The sequence below is a fragment of the Lissotriton helveticus genome, chromosome 10 (assembly GCF_964261635.1).
Source record: "Lissotriton helveticus chromosome 10, aLisHel1.1, whole genome shotgun sequence".
Classification (NCBI taxonomy): domain Eukaryota; kingdom Metazoa; phylum Chordata; class Amphibia; order Caudata; family Salamandridae; genus Lissotriton; species Lissotriton helveticus.
The window spans coordinates 411,419,006-411,434,742 of NC_136071.1; the positions used below are offsets into that span (position 1 = coordinate 411,419,006).

General features: G+C 50.3%; 1 protein-coding gene and 1 long non-coding RNA gene across 4 annotated transcripts in view; one reads left to right on the forward strand and one right to left on the reverse strand.

The window, feature by feature from the left end:
- Nucleotides 1-15,737, forward strand: part of SMARCD3 (SWI/SNF related BAF chromatin remodeling complex subunit D3) — a 1,739,068-nt gene that overhangs the window by 99,198 nt on the left and 1,624,133 nt on the right. The gene's annotated exons all lie outside the window — the stretch shown is intronic.
- The window catches only part of LOC144784237 (uncharacterized), a 147,573-nt gene that overhangs the window by 1,707 nt on the left and 130,129 nt on the right, over nucleotides 1-15,737 (reverse strand). The window lies entirely within an intron of this gene.

The window sequence follows — 15,737 nt, forward strand, 5'->3', positions numbered from 1 at the left end:
CAAATCAAACACTCACCCCCAGTCAACTGATCTGGGTTTAATCCATCACCATTCTTTAGCCCACTCAGCCACCCCATTTCAGACATGGCCATATGCAAATCAGTCTGACCCTGTGCCTCATGGGAACAGTCCAGCCCGAACTGCCAAGCCATGTCTTCCATGGACCGGAAACAAGGATCCTGGGACCGGTTTCTGATTCATATTCCTCATCAGCCAGGCTATCTTGAATCCAGTGGCCAAGTGAGCAAGGGACTCACGTCTGAGCATACCCTGCCACACTTAGGGCGAACAAAGCGATACAAAAGGGGATGATGGACGGATTTTTGAGCAAATCAAACACTCACCCCCAGTCAACTGATCTGGGTTTAATCCATCACCATTCTTTAGCCCATTCAGCCACCCCATTTCAGACATGGCCATATGCAAATCAGCCTGACCCTGTGCCTCATGGGAACAGTTCAGCCCGAACTGCCAAGCCATGTCGTCCATGGACTGGAAACAAGCATCCTGGGACCGGTTTCGGATTCATAATCCTCATCAGCCAGGCTATCTTGAATCCAGTGGCCAAGTGAGCAAGGGACTCACGTCTGAGCATACCCTGCCACACTTAGGGCGAACAAAGCGATACAAAAGGGGATGATGGACGGAGCGTTTGAGCAAATCAAACACTCACCCCCAGTCAACTGATCTGGGTTTAATCCATCACCATTCTTTAGCCCACTCAGCCACCCCATTTCCGACATGGCCATATGCAAACCAGTCTGACCCTGTGCCTCATGGGAACAGTCCAGCCCGAACTGCCAAGCCATGTCTTCCATTGACCGGAAACAAGCATCCTGGGACCGGTTTCGGATTCATAATTTTCATCAGCCAGGCTATCTTGAATCCAGTGGCCAAGTGAAGACCGGTCCAGGGAAGACATTGCTTGGCAGTTCGGGCTGGACTGTTCCCATGAGGCACAGGGTCAGACTGATTTGCATATAGCCATGTCTGAACTGGGGTGGCAGAGTGGGCTAAAGAACGGTGATGAATGAAACCCAGATCTTTTGACTGGGTGTGAGTGTTTGATTGATTCAGATGCTCCGTCCATCACCACCCCTTTTGAACCGCTTTTGGCGGCCATAAGTGTGGCAGGTTATGCTCAGACGGAGTCCCTTGCTCACTTTGCCACAGGATTCAAGCAAGCCGGGCTGAAGACGGCTGGAATGCCAGAAACCGGTCCTCGGAAGCTTGTTTCCGGTCCAGGGAAGACATGGCTTTGCAGTTCGGGCTGGACTGTTCCCATGAGGCACAGGGTCAGACTGATTTGCATATAGCCATGTCTGAACTGGGGTGGCAGAGTGGGCTAAAGAACGGTGATGAATTAAACCCAGATCTTTTGACTGGGTGTGAGTGTTTGATTGATTCAGATGCTCCGTCCATCACCACCCCCTTTTGTACCAGTTTCCAATGTAGCCAAATGATTTGACTTTGATTGTGGAGCAAATATAGGAAAGAAATTTGCTGGACTTGGTCCCACATGGTCCACAAATGTATTGGATGCTGCTAAAATCAAAGATCTCCACTTGGATGTAAGTTGTTTATTTGCTTCTTCAATCTCTTTTTCGCTTTCCTTGATAGAATAGTCAGACAAGCAGATGGGCCGAGTTAGAAAGTGCCTCATATGATGCAACATTTCAAGGCGAATCAAGGTTGGCCAAACTCCGGATTAGTTCTTTCTCAGCTGGGTAATCAAAGGTTATCTGGGAATTGATGATCACACCCACCAGAACTGGTGGTTCAACTCTACCTACTGGAAATTTAAGTTGATTGATTGATTGATTGATGCTTTATTTCGATATGCACATATCATAAAAGCAGTACAAAAAGATAAAAACAGCATGTCGAAATAAGTAAGACTGTACAAGTGGAATGGTAATTAAAACACGGTATGTCAGCATAAATTAGATAAAAAAGAATTAAATTGTTATGGACAGTCTTCTAAGTCTTATCAACCAAGCCCATTTTAAAAATTTTGCAACAGCACAAACAATAGGAGGGGCTGTGTTAGTTAAAAGAATCCGAAGGGCAACAGAGTGCTGACGAGTCCCCAGTTCTCTGCAAATGGGGCCAAGCCAACGCGATCTGGGGCGACCATAGTCCTGGCATTCGAAAAGGAAGTGTGGCACCGTCTCAGGTTTGTCCGGACAAGAGGCACAAAAGCGTGATGTGGGCTGGGCTTTATTCCACCTTGAACAGAGATCCGCCAAGGGCAAGGTTCCTAGCCGAAATTTAATGTACAAGGACCTATCCATAGCCACTGTTATAATATCCATATATGGCTCATACAAGACAACGTCTTTGAACAACAGGAAAGCTGCGGTGGTTTTGCAATGCTGCTGGCTACTAGAGCGCTTCACGTCAACCCACTCCCAGAAAAGTTTTTTTAGAATCTTCTTTGGTGGAGCGGAGTGACTATGCCAGCAAGAAGCCAAACCCAGTTCCCCTAAAAGATGTTTTATGTCCTTCAGCCATTTGATGCTGCTCCAACCATCAGCATGCATCACTTCTGCCAGACCGTTGGCATACGATTGTAGCTCCGGGACCCTCCACAAACGTGCCCAGAGCAGAAGGGGACGAAGCCGAGCCTGGTCCCTTATGGCTTTACAGCCAGTGTCCAAGAGCATTGGGATGGTCGGGCTGCTCGATGGAATAGCAAGAAGATCCTTGATAAATTTATTTTCGGCCTTACTCAATGAGTCGACTTTGCCCAAGCCCCACAGTTCCGATCCATAGAGAGAAGCAGGGACTGCACGAGCTTTATAAATCTCCAGTATGGGTGCAACACAATGTTTTGAGGAGTTATTGTACTCTTTAAGAAGGGCGCCCCCCACCCTTTTGTGGGCCAGAGTCATTTTATCGATGTGGGCAGTCCAGCTCATTGCATCATTCAGACGGATCCCCAGATAATCAAATTCCGCCACTCTTTCTAGGGGTATGGAGTTCAGGATTGGAGGGCGACCAAGTTTGCGGGGTGGGTGCATGACTAGGTACTTGGTCTTGTCTATGTTAATGACGAGGCCTTTAGTGGTACAGAAATCCTGGAAGCGGTTCAGCAAAAACTGTAGACCTTGGGGGGTTTTGGAGATGAGGAGGGTGTCGTCGGCGAACAACAGAGTTGGAATTTTTACTCCACCCAGGCTGGGAGCATCTGATGGTTCGCCCAGTAGATGATCTACCACCCCGTTAATATAGAGGGAGAATAAGGTGGGGGCCAAAACACAGCCCTGTCTTACTCCCCTCTCGACCCTGATTTTATCGGTCTTTTCCCCATTCAGCCCCCATCTAACCTGGGCATAGGTGTTGGTGTGCAGGTTAATGAGGAGGTTCAGTAGGTACGGGGGCATCCCTAAACCATGAAGGACCCTCCAAAGTTCCTCCCTTGGTACCAGGTCAAAGGCAGTCTTAAGGTCAATAAAGGCCAGATAGAGACTGCCTTTGCCCAGCACCACCACCTTCCAGTGTAACAACAAAAGCCTAAAGGCCTGTTCAATAGTTCCTGTACCCGAACGGAACCCAGCCTGCATGTCGGACAGAATGTGATTGTCGTCCACCCATTGAGTAATTCTCCCCAAGATGGTTTTCCCGGCTAATTTCTGGCTGGAGTCTATTAGGCTTATAGGCCTATAGTTCCCGGGTAAATCCCGACTGCCCTTTTTAAAAATGGGGACCACCTCTGCACCTCTCCAGGAGTCAGGCACAAGCCCTCCCCCCATGATTGCATTGAGGAGTGCAGAGATTAGAGCCCCCCATTCTTCCGGGTAAGCACGGAGGATATCCCCCGGTAGGCCATCCGGGCCAGCTGCTTTCAAGGGGACCAAGGTTTTGATCTGCTTTGTTACATCAAGGGGGGAAAACAGATCCAGGTCACGGTCTAGAGTAAAGGCTGGGATGTTAAAGGGATCATTAAGGGGGCCTTCAACAGCAGAGTACAGATTTTGGAAATGGGAAAACCAAGTCTGGGCATTAATCGCACGAGTCCTCCGGGAATCGTCGGGACGATTCCTTTTGCCCACCATGTCCCAAAAACCTTTAGCATCTTTCCCTCGGCTGGCAGCCAGGAGGTCCTGCCAGAAGTTATCCTCCCATTCCATCCTGGCATTTTTCTGGCAGAGTGTGTAGTGTCTCCTGGCCTCCCTAGTCCTAAGCGGCAATTTGGACTTGACTGCCTCAATAAGAAGTGATTTCGCCTCCCTACACTTTTGGTTGTACCAGCCCTGACCCGGTCGTAGGCTGGGTTTCCTTCCGCTCGGGTGGGCTGGGACTACAAAGAGGTCGCCAATGGCCTGAGTTATGACACAAAACCTAGGTGCCACCTCCATCAGCCCTTCCTCTTGGCAGTCAAGATTGGCCAGGGCTGAAACCAGAAGCTGCCTAATCGCGGAGGTTTTCTCCTCTGAAAGAGCCAGCTTCGCCCACTTTAGCCTTCGCCCACAGTTCGTGACCACTGACAGGTCTGGCGCGGGGTTACAAGGAGAACCACTCACGGTGCTGTTGACGCACCTGTGGGACAGGGTGAGGGACAGGAGATTGTGGTCACTCTCCACAGAAGGTAAAACTACCATGTCCTCCACCTTGCCCCACAGGTGTATGTCAAGAAGGAAATAATCAATCCGTGACGTGTGTCCTGGCCTATTGTAGGTGTGCGCCCCTACTTTGTCGGACCTGGTTCTGCCATTGGCAGCTCTAAGCCCAAACTCCATAACTAGGGAGTTAATCTGGAGGGCCACTTCTGTCCATTTTTTAACAGGGCCAAGCTCGAGGTGAGGAATCCCCCACCCATTGTCAAGTTCCTCTTGATCTGCTAGGATGTCCAGATCCAGAGGCTCGAAAGTGCAGTTCAGATCACCTGCCAACAGTGTACAAGACCTGTATGGAGATGAGCGGAGCTGCGCTTCCAAGCAAGCTATAACTGGGGATTCTCTTCCCCCCTTAGTGCCACGGGCATAAATGTTAAAAATATTTAAAATGACTCTGCCCTGGGAATTTCTAAGCAAAATGTTTAGGAGGTCGGGGCAGTTAGTGTCCTTCTCCTCCACCCTACAGTTAAGTGCGGTGGCTACCCAGATTAACAGACCGCCAGAGGGGCGGCCCCTACCAGTTACACTTTCTGCTGCCGGCAAAAAGTGGGTGGAATAACCCGCCTTGTGAAGGGGCACCCGACTCCAGGTTTCCTGGAACAGGCATATGGAGTATTGCTCCACACGCTCGCTCCAATCCGGCAACGCCAGCTTCCTCTCGAGGCCCGCAACATTCCAGCTGAAAACCCTAATCTGGGGGTCCGTTACAGCTGCAATGCTACAACCCTCGACAGGGGGTGACAAGTCCGCAGAACCCACATCAGGGGGACCAGGCGGAGAATTATGGGAAGCCCCAGTCTCCCCCTTCCCCTCCACAGACCCGGCCGTAGCCGGAGTCTGCGGTGGGGAGGAGGAGCCATTGGATTTGGGGTATGGTGTTGACTCAGCGACAAAACCCGGGGCCACAACGACCTCCCCCGGATCATGACTGAGTCAACAACTCCCAGGTCCCCAGTTTGGTATCACTGGAGCTGGGGGTAGCTGCTGGGAAAGAACCCCCGGGGTCAGAAGGCCGTGGGCAGTGTTTTCCACCAAAAATTGGCCCCCTGGGCTGCCAATGAAGGAGGGTTGTCCAAGGTGGATGGAGGGGGTGGTCATAATAGACCGTGGGTAAAAAAATGTCAAATCGACTATGTCGATACCCGAACCAGCCGTGGGTTGACCTTGAGAGCGTATAAATTGGGCAACCCTAGCATCTTGGAAATTTACAACCACACAATCCCCTTCAAGCGATTTTTTCCCGTGTCCAATCCAACCCACCCGGCGTACACCAAGAATAATTCCATCCACTCCCGCAGGCAAGGGCCTGTTGGCTTTCAGCCAGTGGATGACCTTATTCTTTAGTGACTGATGGTTTTCCCGCTGGGTACTCCCAATAGGGGGGACTTTCGTAAGGATGACAACATACGGGTGGCACTCAGGGGGGAGGTTAACTGGGGGGCACACGCGTCTACTGTTCTGGGGAGGACCCAAAGGGAGCCGATTTGTAGGTGGGACGGGAATAGATGCAACCTTAGGGGTTGATGCAACACCACCAGTTGCATCAGATATAGCAACCCCAGGCTGCGAAGTAGGGCCCGTCCCTCCCTTCTTGTGTTGCCTTGGGGCCTGGGTAGCCACCGGGGATATTGCTGCTGGGGGAAGGGTAGCATACACGTGGGCAACATAAGTGGGAGCCTTCGGCTTTATCTGTCTAGGACCAACCTTAGGAGCAGCCAAGATCGTATTCCCAGGTGCTGCGTGCTTGGGCGGCTGCATCAGTTGGTCTCCCAGGGGGGGTCTCTCTGGGACCTCTATCCTATTGGACTCATCTGACCTATCAGTCCTATCCTTACTGGGCTTTGGCTGGTGCTTGAGAAGGGTCTTTAGGGCAAAGAAATTGTCCCTAGTAGCCTGCTCAAAGCAGTCAAGCCTTTCCCCCAACCTCTTGACCTGGTCTATAAGTGGCAACACAAGAGACTTGACCATCTTCTCAAACGCCTCCATAGAGTGACCCACGTTGTCCTGAACAGGCGTTAGTGGGGCCGACAAGAAGGGTGGTACTGTATCAATAACAGCCGGAGCGCAAATGGCTGTCCCTGTGGATACCGGTCCTGCGGTGCTCTCGGGGGAGGGACCCCTCAGGGGCAGGTACCTGGGATGGTTAGTGGTCTTAGATGGGCAACCCTTTCTAGTGTGATTTGCCCTTTTCCCCTTCCTTTTGATAGGCTCCTGGATGGGTTGCTTTTTGGTCGGCGCTTGTGGGACGGGAGCAGGAACCTCAGGGCAGTGTAGGGACTGAATGCCAGGTGCACCTACTAGAGAGAGCTCATTGCATGGATCTATAAGCACGGCACATGGACTGGTACCGTGGACACCAGTCAATGAGCTTTCTAACCCCTCTAAACCACCCATTGGAGGTGCAATAAGGGAATCCCCAGGTAAATCCCCAAGCAAAAGTGCAGGGGGAGTAGGATTTAGAGGGGACAACACTATTGCAGGCGATGGACTTTTGGCAGGAGGGAAGTCAAGTGAAAGGCGCCGTTCAGATATGGCAAGTTCATTGTCTATGACAGCCGCAACCCTTGTCAGGAATTTGTCCATAGAGCCAAACATAGCACCCCCGGGGGCACTCTCCCCGCAACCCCTCAAGGCCTTACCGGAGCGTGTTGACATGCTGAGATGCGGCGCCTCAAGTTGAAACCGGTACAGTAGATGGAAATGGGGTGGCCCTGCCCTGCCTCCTCCTGCCCCGGACGGCCACAGACGGCCCGCCCTCTGCCCGGGCTCAGCCCGGCGTCGCCCGCGCGCGTTCCGCGACGCGGGAGGAAGGGCTCGCTTTTCACCGGCTCCCTACGGGAGCCCCAGCAGTCAGTCGGCGTCCCCGCCCAGCAGGGGACGCTGGGAGATGTAGTTTTGCTGAGACGCCTCACTCGGCGGCCGCGTGTGTCCTGCGGCGGCGGAGGCGCTGGGAAACCCTGGTGAACTGCCGGTAAGTGTCTTGTTGCTGCCGGTATGGCCCTGGTGCAATTTGGACCCCCCGCTCCACCGGAGGAAGGGCTCGCTTTTCACCGGCTCCCTACGGGAGCCCCAGCAGTCAGTCGGCGTCCCCGCCCAGCAGGGGACGCTGGGAGATGTAGTTTTGCTGAGACGCCTCACTCGGCGGCCGCGTGTGTCCTGCGGCGGCGGAGGCGCTGGGAAACCCTGGTGAACTGCCGGTAAGTGTCTTGTTGCTGCCGGTATGGCCCTGGTGCAATTTGGACCCCCCGCTCCACCGGAGGAAGGGCTCGCTTTTCACCGGCTCCCTACGGGAGCCCCAGCAGTCAGTCGGCGTCCCCGCCCAGCAGGGGACGCTGGGAGATGTAGTTTTGCTGAGACGCCTCACTCGGCGGCCGCGTGTGTCCTGCGGCGGCGGAGGCGCTGGGAAACCCTGGTGAACTGCCGGTAAGTGTCTTGTTGCTGCCGGTATGGCCCTGGTGCAATTTGGACCCCCCGCTCCACCGGAGGAAGGGCTCGCTTTTCACCGGCTCCCTACGGGAGCCCCAGCAGTCAGTCGGCGTCCCCGCCCAGCAGGGGACGCTGGGAGATGTAGTTTTGCTGAGACGCCTCACTCGGCGGCCGCGTGTGTCCTGCGGCGGCGGAGGCGCTGGGAAACCCTGGTGAACTGCCGGTAAGTGTCTTGTTGCTGCCGGTATGGCCCTGGTGCAATTTGGACCCCCCGCTCCACCGGAGGAAGGGCTCGCTTTTCACCGGCTCCCTACGGGAGCCCCAGCAGTCAGTCGGCGTCCCCGCCCAGCAGGGGACGCTGGGAGATGTAGTTTTGCTGAGACGCCTCACTCGGCGGCCGCGTGTGTCCTGCGGCGGCGGAGGCGCTGGGAAACCCTGGTGAACTGCCGGTAAGTGTCTTGTTGCTTCCGGTATGGCCCTGGTGCAATTTGGACCCCCCGCTCCACCGGAGGAAGGGCTCGCTTTTCACCGGCTCCCTACGGGAGCCCCAGCAGTCAGTCGGCGTCCCCGCCCAGCAGGGGACGCTGGGAGATGTAGTTTTGCTGAGACGCCTCACTCGGCGGCCGCGTGTGTCCTGCGGCGGCGGAGGCGCTGGGAAACCCTGGTGAACTGCCGGTAAGTGTCTTGTTGCTGCCGGTATGGCCCTGGTGCAATTTGGACCCCCAGTGAGATAAGTGACCCTTGGATATTAGAGTTAGCTTCCTGGATGTGTGATCCGTCCCTCAGTGCATTGACCTTAACACTTCCCACTAAGGTGCTTTGCATATCTGGTAGGGTGCTTAATTTAGCAATTATTGGGAACAAGGGTATGGTTTCTCCTTCTCCAATACGTTTAGTTCGCCTTCAAGTTGATTATTTTAGCCCCAGGTCAGCCAAATGCGTTGCCAGTGATTGTGTTTGGTCAATCTGAAGCTGCATTTTATTTGGTTGCCAAAGCAACGCCCTGGCGATCGCGACCTTCAAGGCACTGATGGAGGCAGACGAAGGGCTATGGGCAAAAGGTGGCGTATCCTGGCCAAGCCCAGTGTTCCTATCCCTCTGGCACCTAACCAGTATTGGAGGTTGAGTGAGTGCCTCGTCTATTTAGGCCCCGGTTATGGGAAGGAACGTTCTGAAAGATTGCCCAGTTCTTGGTCCGTTATACTTTCCCTTCTGGTATCATTGTTGGAGACAATAGTTCTCTACCCTCTTTTTAGTGGCCATCTCTAGATTGAGTGAACTTGGGCTGCTATTGTTAGTGTGTTTTGCATGGCTGCTCCCACATGCGCACTACTAAAAACTGGAGTAGTGGCTGGTGTAGCACACTTAGTGCTGGCCCATAGGTGCTTCTCTATTGTAGTTCCCCCTCTTATAGTTCCCATCTATTTTTGAGGATTAGCGAGGTAGGGACAGTATCTCCATTGTGATGTGCTCTAGGCTTTACCTCAAGCATGAGTGTAATGGGCGAAACCACTTGGTTAGTGGTATGAGGATTGGTTTGAATTATTGTTGTAGTAGTAACTGCTCGCAATTGTGTGCAGATTCTGTGATATTTAAAAAAAAGACATATTGAACCATTTGAGACCGATTTATTTATTTAGAAAGTTTTATATAGCGCAGACATGACTACCGAGGGTATCGGTTATTATAGAAAACAATGGTCCTTAGAAAGGGAGTCAGGGAACATAAATGAGCCATAGGCCTGAATAGGTACTATGTATATTTTCAGTGTCCAGCCGGACAAAGAATTTTAATTTTTAATGAATTTGGAATTACAGGGAATACAAAAGGATAAATTATATACAACGGGACGCAATCCTGCACCCGGTACATAGGACAACAGTCAAACATACAATACATAAAACAGTTTTCAGGCAGAAATTGGAGCTAAAGCGGCTTGCAGTGATCAATTAATGAATCAAGCCGGCAAAAATAGTAACCACATTATATACACAATGGACCATAGTGGTACTATTTTCTATTGTCGACGATGTTTCGATCCCAAACTCAATAATCTTACGGGATCATCATCAGGACTGAGAATTAGATTTTGCCTGATATCGAACACAATGCCTGTTTGAATTGAGATAGGGGAAAAACGTTGGAGGAAAAAACACAACAACGGTATGTCAGATATTGTGATGAACAAAAACATTTGACAGTAAATTACAACATTTAGTGCATATCAGCACCTGTTAATTATGGTGACAAGGCCACAGTACTCAGAGACGACCAGCGATCAGAGATATGAGCGATGTAAACTCTTACATTTTATGTATCAAGTGCAGTGTGTACAGTGACTGACGATCGGGGGCGGTAAATCAGAATATTGTGAGAAGGAGATCGAAAGCTTTTCGTGCCACAGCGGTGTAGGAAATTTCACAATATATATATGAAGTGACTGCTTGTGGTTACAATTGAGAAGGAGGATTTCGTGAAAAAACTGAGAAAAAAGGAAAATTAAGAGAAAATAAGACAGACAAGGACAGCCGCGGGGGGGGGGGCGAGAGTGGGTACACAACTGCCCACTGGTGGTGCGGTAACGTGCCGGTTGCAATGGAATAGTGGTTGGCTGGGTGAGGTAACGGAAAACCGCCAGAGAGTGGTGGCCGGGTGAAATTGAAAGTACACGACGGACAGTGGAGATGTACATTTCGGGCTTACCGCGCATGCAGCGGGATCTTGAACTGCTCCTTTTTGTTGGTAGTTGGGATTAATTACGCACTGGGGTGGGAGGAAAAGGCAATAATTGGAGGTGGGAGTGCCTGAGTGCTTGGGGTTAATGTAACGTACGGCAACGCTTAATGCCTACCTGGTAGTTGACAGTCTATGCTTGGTCGGGAGTAAAGACCTAAATCTGCCGAGCAGAAGGTTCCGGAGAATCCTGGAATACCGTTAATGCTGACTCGAAAGGGTAACAAGGTCTAACAGCAGGGCTGGAACAGAAAAACGATTAGGGAAGCCCATGAGGACTAAGTGGGTCGAGGTAGGGCGAGTGCAAGAGCTAAGCGCCCAGAGTAAGTGGCCAGTCATACCTTAGTTGAGGAGCGGCAACGATCTGCCTGACGTTCCGAAGCGCGATGGCAGGAACACCTGTGCTACCGCGCGGGTCCATTCTTATGCGTGGTGACCCGTCGCCATCTTGGAACGGTGTCGCGAGTGTGCAAAGAAAGGGGACTAAAGGAGGGACTACCACCTGTGTGTGGGGTATGCAGCCATCTTGGAGTGGTGCCCGAAGGGGAGATAGATAGGGGATTGCCACTGTGGCCCGGTGTCAATTGTGGTGCCTCGAGTTACGCGCCGCATGTGCAACCAATTAAGTGACGAGTGGGGAATTGCCAGTGGCTAAGATATATGATGATGACAACCCGTGGGGAGAGCCAGGGTGGGAATTGTATAGATAGGATATAGAGGAAGGCGAAAGAATTCAGGAATAAATGAACACGGAGCATAACGATATGTCTGGCATTTTGGAAATTCATACTGGTGGTTCACATTGTGAATGACAATAGTTCATAACTGTAAAACATCTCGTGAGGGTAGCAGAGTCTGCCGCTAGTCACATTTATGCAAGCAGGTAGCGTGGGCAATTGAGACAGTTCCAGTTCATAGTGCTTCAAAGCAATGTAGTCCAGTCTTCCATCCTGTTAAGCCCATTTTTGATAGTGTCCATTAGGATAATTTATTTGAGTTCCTCTCTGTTAAGTAACTGCGCCATGTTTCCACCTCTCTGTGGGAGTTTTAATACTTTGAGTATTGTCCAGCGGATGTCATTTTCATCATGGTTGGCTTGTGTGAAGTGTTCCACCAAGGGTGTGTTCGGTGTTTTGCACCGGATTCAGCTCCTGTGCTGCATAATCCTGGTTTTTATTTTCTGCGTTGTCTGACCAATATAGACTTTAGAACATGGGCATTGAATCGGGTAAATTACATTGCAAGTATTGCAGTTAGAGAAGGCACGACAGTTGACAGTGATATTGTTGAAATTAAAACTTTTGCCTTCAATAGTGAACTCGCAAAGATTGCACCCACCACATTTCCAATGGCCTACCACCGGTGCCAACCCCCACAGTGAGTCCAGTGTAGAAGAGGGACTGGGGTTGGGGAAAGCAGCTCTAACCAGATGGTCCTTCAGATTTTGACTTTTGCGAAAGGCAAACAGTGGTCTTTCAATGTTGAGACTGCCTGCATTAATTACTGGCCAATGATGGAGTATTGCTTTACGTATTTGATTGGAGAAAGGGGAGAATGTGGTGACACAGGCAATTCTTTCTAACTCTTTTTTTTGGTTTTGGGGTGAGGAGGACTTCCCGGGGGCAGTACCAAGCCCTTTTCGATGCATTTCTCACTATTCTTTTCGGGTAGCCTTGTTCCTTAAGTTTAGTGGAGAGAGTGGATACCTCTCTCAAATAGACTTCTTTTGTGGAGCAATTCCTCCTTATTCTCAAGAATTGAGAGTAAGGTAGCGAATCCCTTAGGGCCCTAGGGTGATTGCTGGAATAACTCAGGAGTGTGTTGCGCTCCGTAGGTTTTCTATAGAGACGCGTGAGTAGTTCACCTTCTGAGTGGAAAATGGTGAGGTCTAAAAAGGCTATGGACGCTTTGTCAATGGGGATGGTAAAGGTGAGGCCAGCACAGTTATTAAGCCAATGTAGGAACTGGTGTAGGCAAGATGTGTCATGTTTCCAGATGACAAAAATATCATCAATATACCTTCGCCACAGGCAGATGCCTGTGAAGAAGGGGTTTGATACTGTAAGAATGGAGCCTGTTTCTAGCTGATCCATAAACAAAATAGCCAGATTTGGGGCAAGAATCGCGCCCATTGAGGTGCCCTTGATTTGTTGTTAAAACTGGTTATCAAAACAGAAAAAAAATCCTAGTTAGACAGAGTTCCAATAGTTGGAGAATGAAATGAGTCGGGACATTGTGGGGTCGTGGGCGTGAGTTGAGTATTCTTTGGATTACCAGTAGGGCTGCAGTTTGGGGGATGTTTGTGTAAAGGGACTCCACGTCCATGGTACAGAGTGAGTCAGTGTCGGGATCGAAGGGGTGGTGTTCGATAAGATTAACCATTGCCATGCTATCTCTCACATAGCAGGCAGTGGAAGGTACGAAGTCTTTAATAAAGAAGTCAACGTAGGAGCCTAAAGGTTCCAGGATTGAACCGCAGGCTGAGACTATTGGTCGGCCGGCGGGGTGTGTGGGATCTTTGTGGACTTTTGTCAAGGTATATATAACCGGGGTGCGGGGGGATTTAACATTAAGGAAAGCAAATTCCTTTTTGGTAATGAACCCCTCATTGAGAGCATCTGTGGTGATATTCAGGATCAAGCTCTGTATTTCTTTGGTGGGGTTAGATGGCAACAATTGGTAATACCGAGGGTATCAGAGCGCTTTACAGATTGTGCAATAGGACGAGTACATGCAAACACAAATATTCAACATATCGAAAAGTACGTAGACTTAGAATGTCCAACATTCTCATGAGCCTAGCATCTAGGACACAAAACAGCGTCAAATGGCCCAGGAGTCAAGTGGGGAAGGCAGACAGAGGCAGATATTTAATCATCAAGATGTTTTAGCCAATGGGTTTCTGCTTAAGCATCTGCTTTTCCTCGCTGATTCTTTATCCTCTGACTCTCTGAAATCTCTAGGTGTGGCAGGCCAGGCTCTGGCCTGGCTGGTGTCTTTCCTTAGCGATCGAAGCTTCCAAGTGTTTTCTTCTAAAGCAGCCTCCGCCATCTGTCCTTCCACCCATGGCGTCCCCCAGGGCTCAATTCTTAGCCCTCTATTATTTAACGTTTACGTTAAACCCTTGGCAACCATAGTCGAACAAGCTGGGTTAACCCTGTTTTCCTACGCAGATGACACCCAGATCGTTTTCTCCTTATCAGGGAGAGACGTAAACAACATCTCCGCACTCAAGTCGGGCCTCACTCTTGTGGCCGGTTGGATGCGGAGAAATTGTCTCAAACTGAATGGGGAGAAGACCGAGGTGGTCATTCTGGGACAGAACAAACATCTATGGGGTCCCCGCCACTGGCCCATCGAACTGGGAAATGCGCCTACACCTTCTACTGCACTTCGTAACCTGGGTGTCATTATTGACGACAGGCTAACTATGAGACAACAGGCTACTAAGGTTTCAGCCATCTGCTTTTCAATCTTGCGGTGGCTTCACAAGAAGATTTTGTGGATGCTCCCCCTTTCCTCCCGCAGAACTGTGGTCCAGGCCCTTGTAACATCACGCCTGGACTATGGCAACATTCTTTACCTGGGTGCAGATAAAGCCACTATACATGTGCTGCAGGTGGTGCAAAATGCGGCCGCGTGCCTGCTAAAGAACGTCCCCAGACGCTCCTCAGCCACTGCCGCCTTGCGCGACCTCCATTGGCTGAGCATCCCAGAACGTGTTAAATTCAAGGCACTCTGCTACATGTTCAAGGCCAAGCAGGGCAGCGCCCCAGTATATGTTCAGGGGCTGGTAAAGCCCTACAGACCCCTGCGCTCACTAAGGTCATCGGACACTGGCAATTTCACAGTACCAAGATGGAAGTTGACAAAAATGGGAGGCCGTTCCTTTTCCACCCTGGGTCCTAAATACTGGAACTCCCTCCCATTGCCATTAAAATCTGAGACCAACTCATTCCGCTTCCGTAAAACTCTGAAGACCCTGCTCTTTACTAAGCGTGACCAATAGTCGGCTGAGGCCTCAAGTCAAGGTGACACTCCCTCTTTCTTCTACAGTCTATCCCTGGCGCCGGAAACCCATTGTGGGTATCTGTGCGCGATACAAGCTTAAATAAATAAATAAAATAAATATTGGAGATGCAAGGGGGTATGTCTGAGAAGATGGTGCATCTGCCAAATTCTTTCTACGGGACAGCTGCTTTCTGCTAACCATTATCACCAACTTTTCTTATGGATTGAGTCGAGTGGCCTTCAGGGGGAACTCTCCAGGGACCAGGCATCAGATGCGTCACTGCACCTCTCACCAACACCACTTACTGATGCAGCAAAGTCAGTGCAGAATCTCTTGTGTCTGTCCTCAGCTTGCCAGCTCCTCTACTGTGGACCGATTGTGGGCAAGAGGGACAGGGCTGAAGGTGCGCCCAGCTTCCCAGGATGTTTGTCGAGTGCGGGATTGATATAATCAAGCTCCTGAGATGAAAAACATCAAAGAATACTAGAATTGTGGAGTGACACACAAATCGCTCTATTGACTGAAAAATTATACAAGAGGATAAAGCGACCGCGAGGTATCTGGCGCTTCAATTCATGGTGCAACGACTATCGTCCTGAGGATGGTCTCGTGGAATTGATTTAGTTTGAGACCAAAACGTCGACACCATTACACCGTTTGTGTTTACTGAGTTATCAGTGGAAACAGAATGAAATACAAGAAAACTGTGAACTGATTGTAATGTATGGCTAATTGTTTGTACTGTCCAGTGAACAAAAGGTGTAAGATACTACTGTGGATGTTATATGAACCAAGACAGTAGCTATTGGGTTGCCATATATGATCTGATTAATGAATACCTGAATTGATTTCAAGATAAAAAGAACCATTTATTGATGGAAACTTTTTTTGATAAATTCTGTTCATGAATGTGACCACTTCTAAATAATAAGTTAAAAGGTGAATGA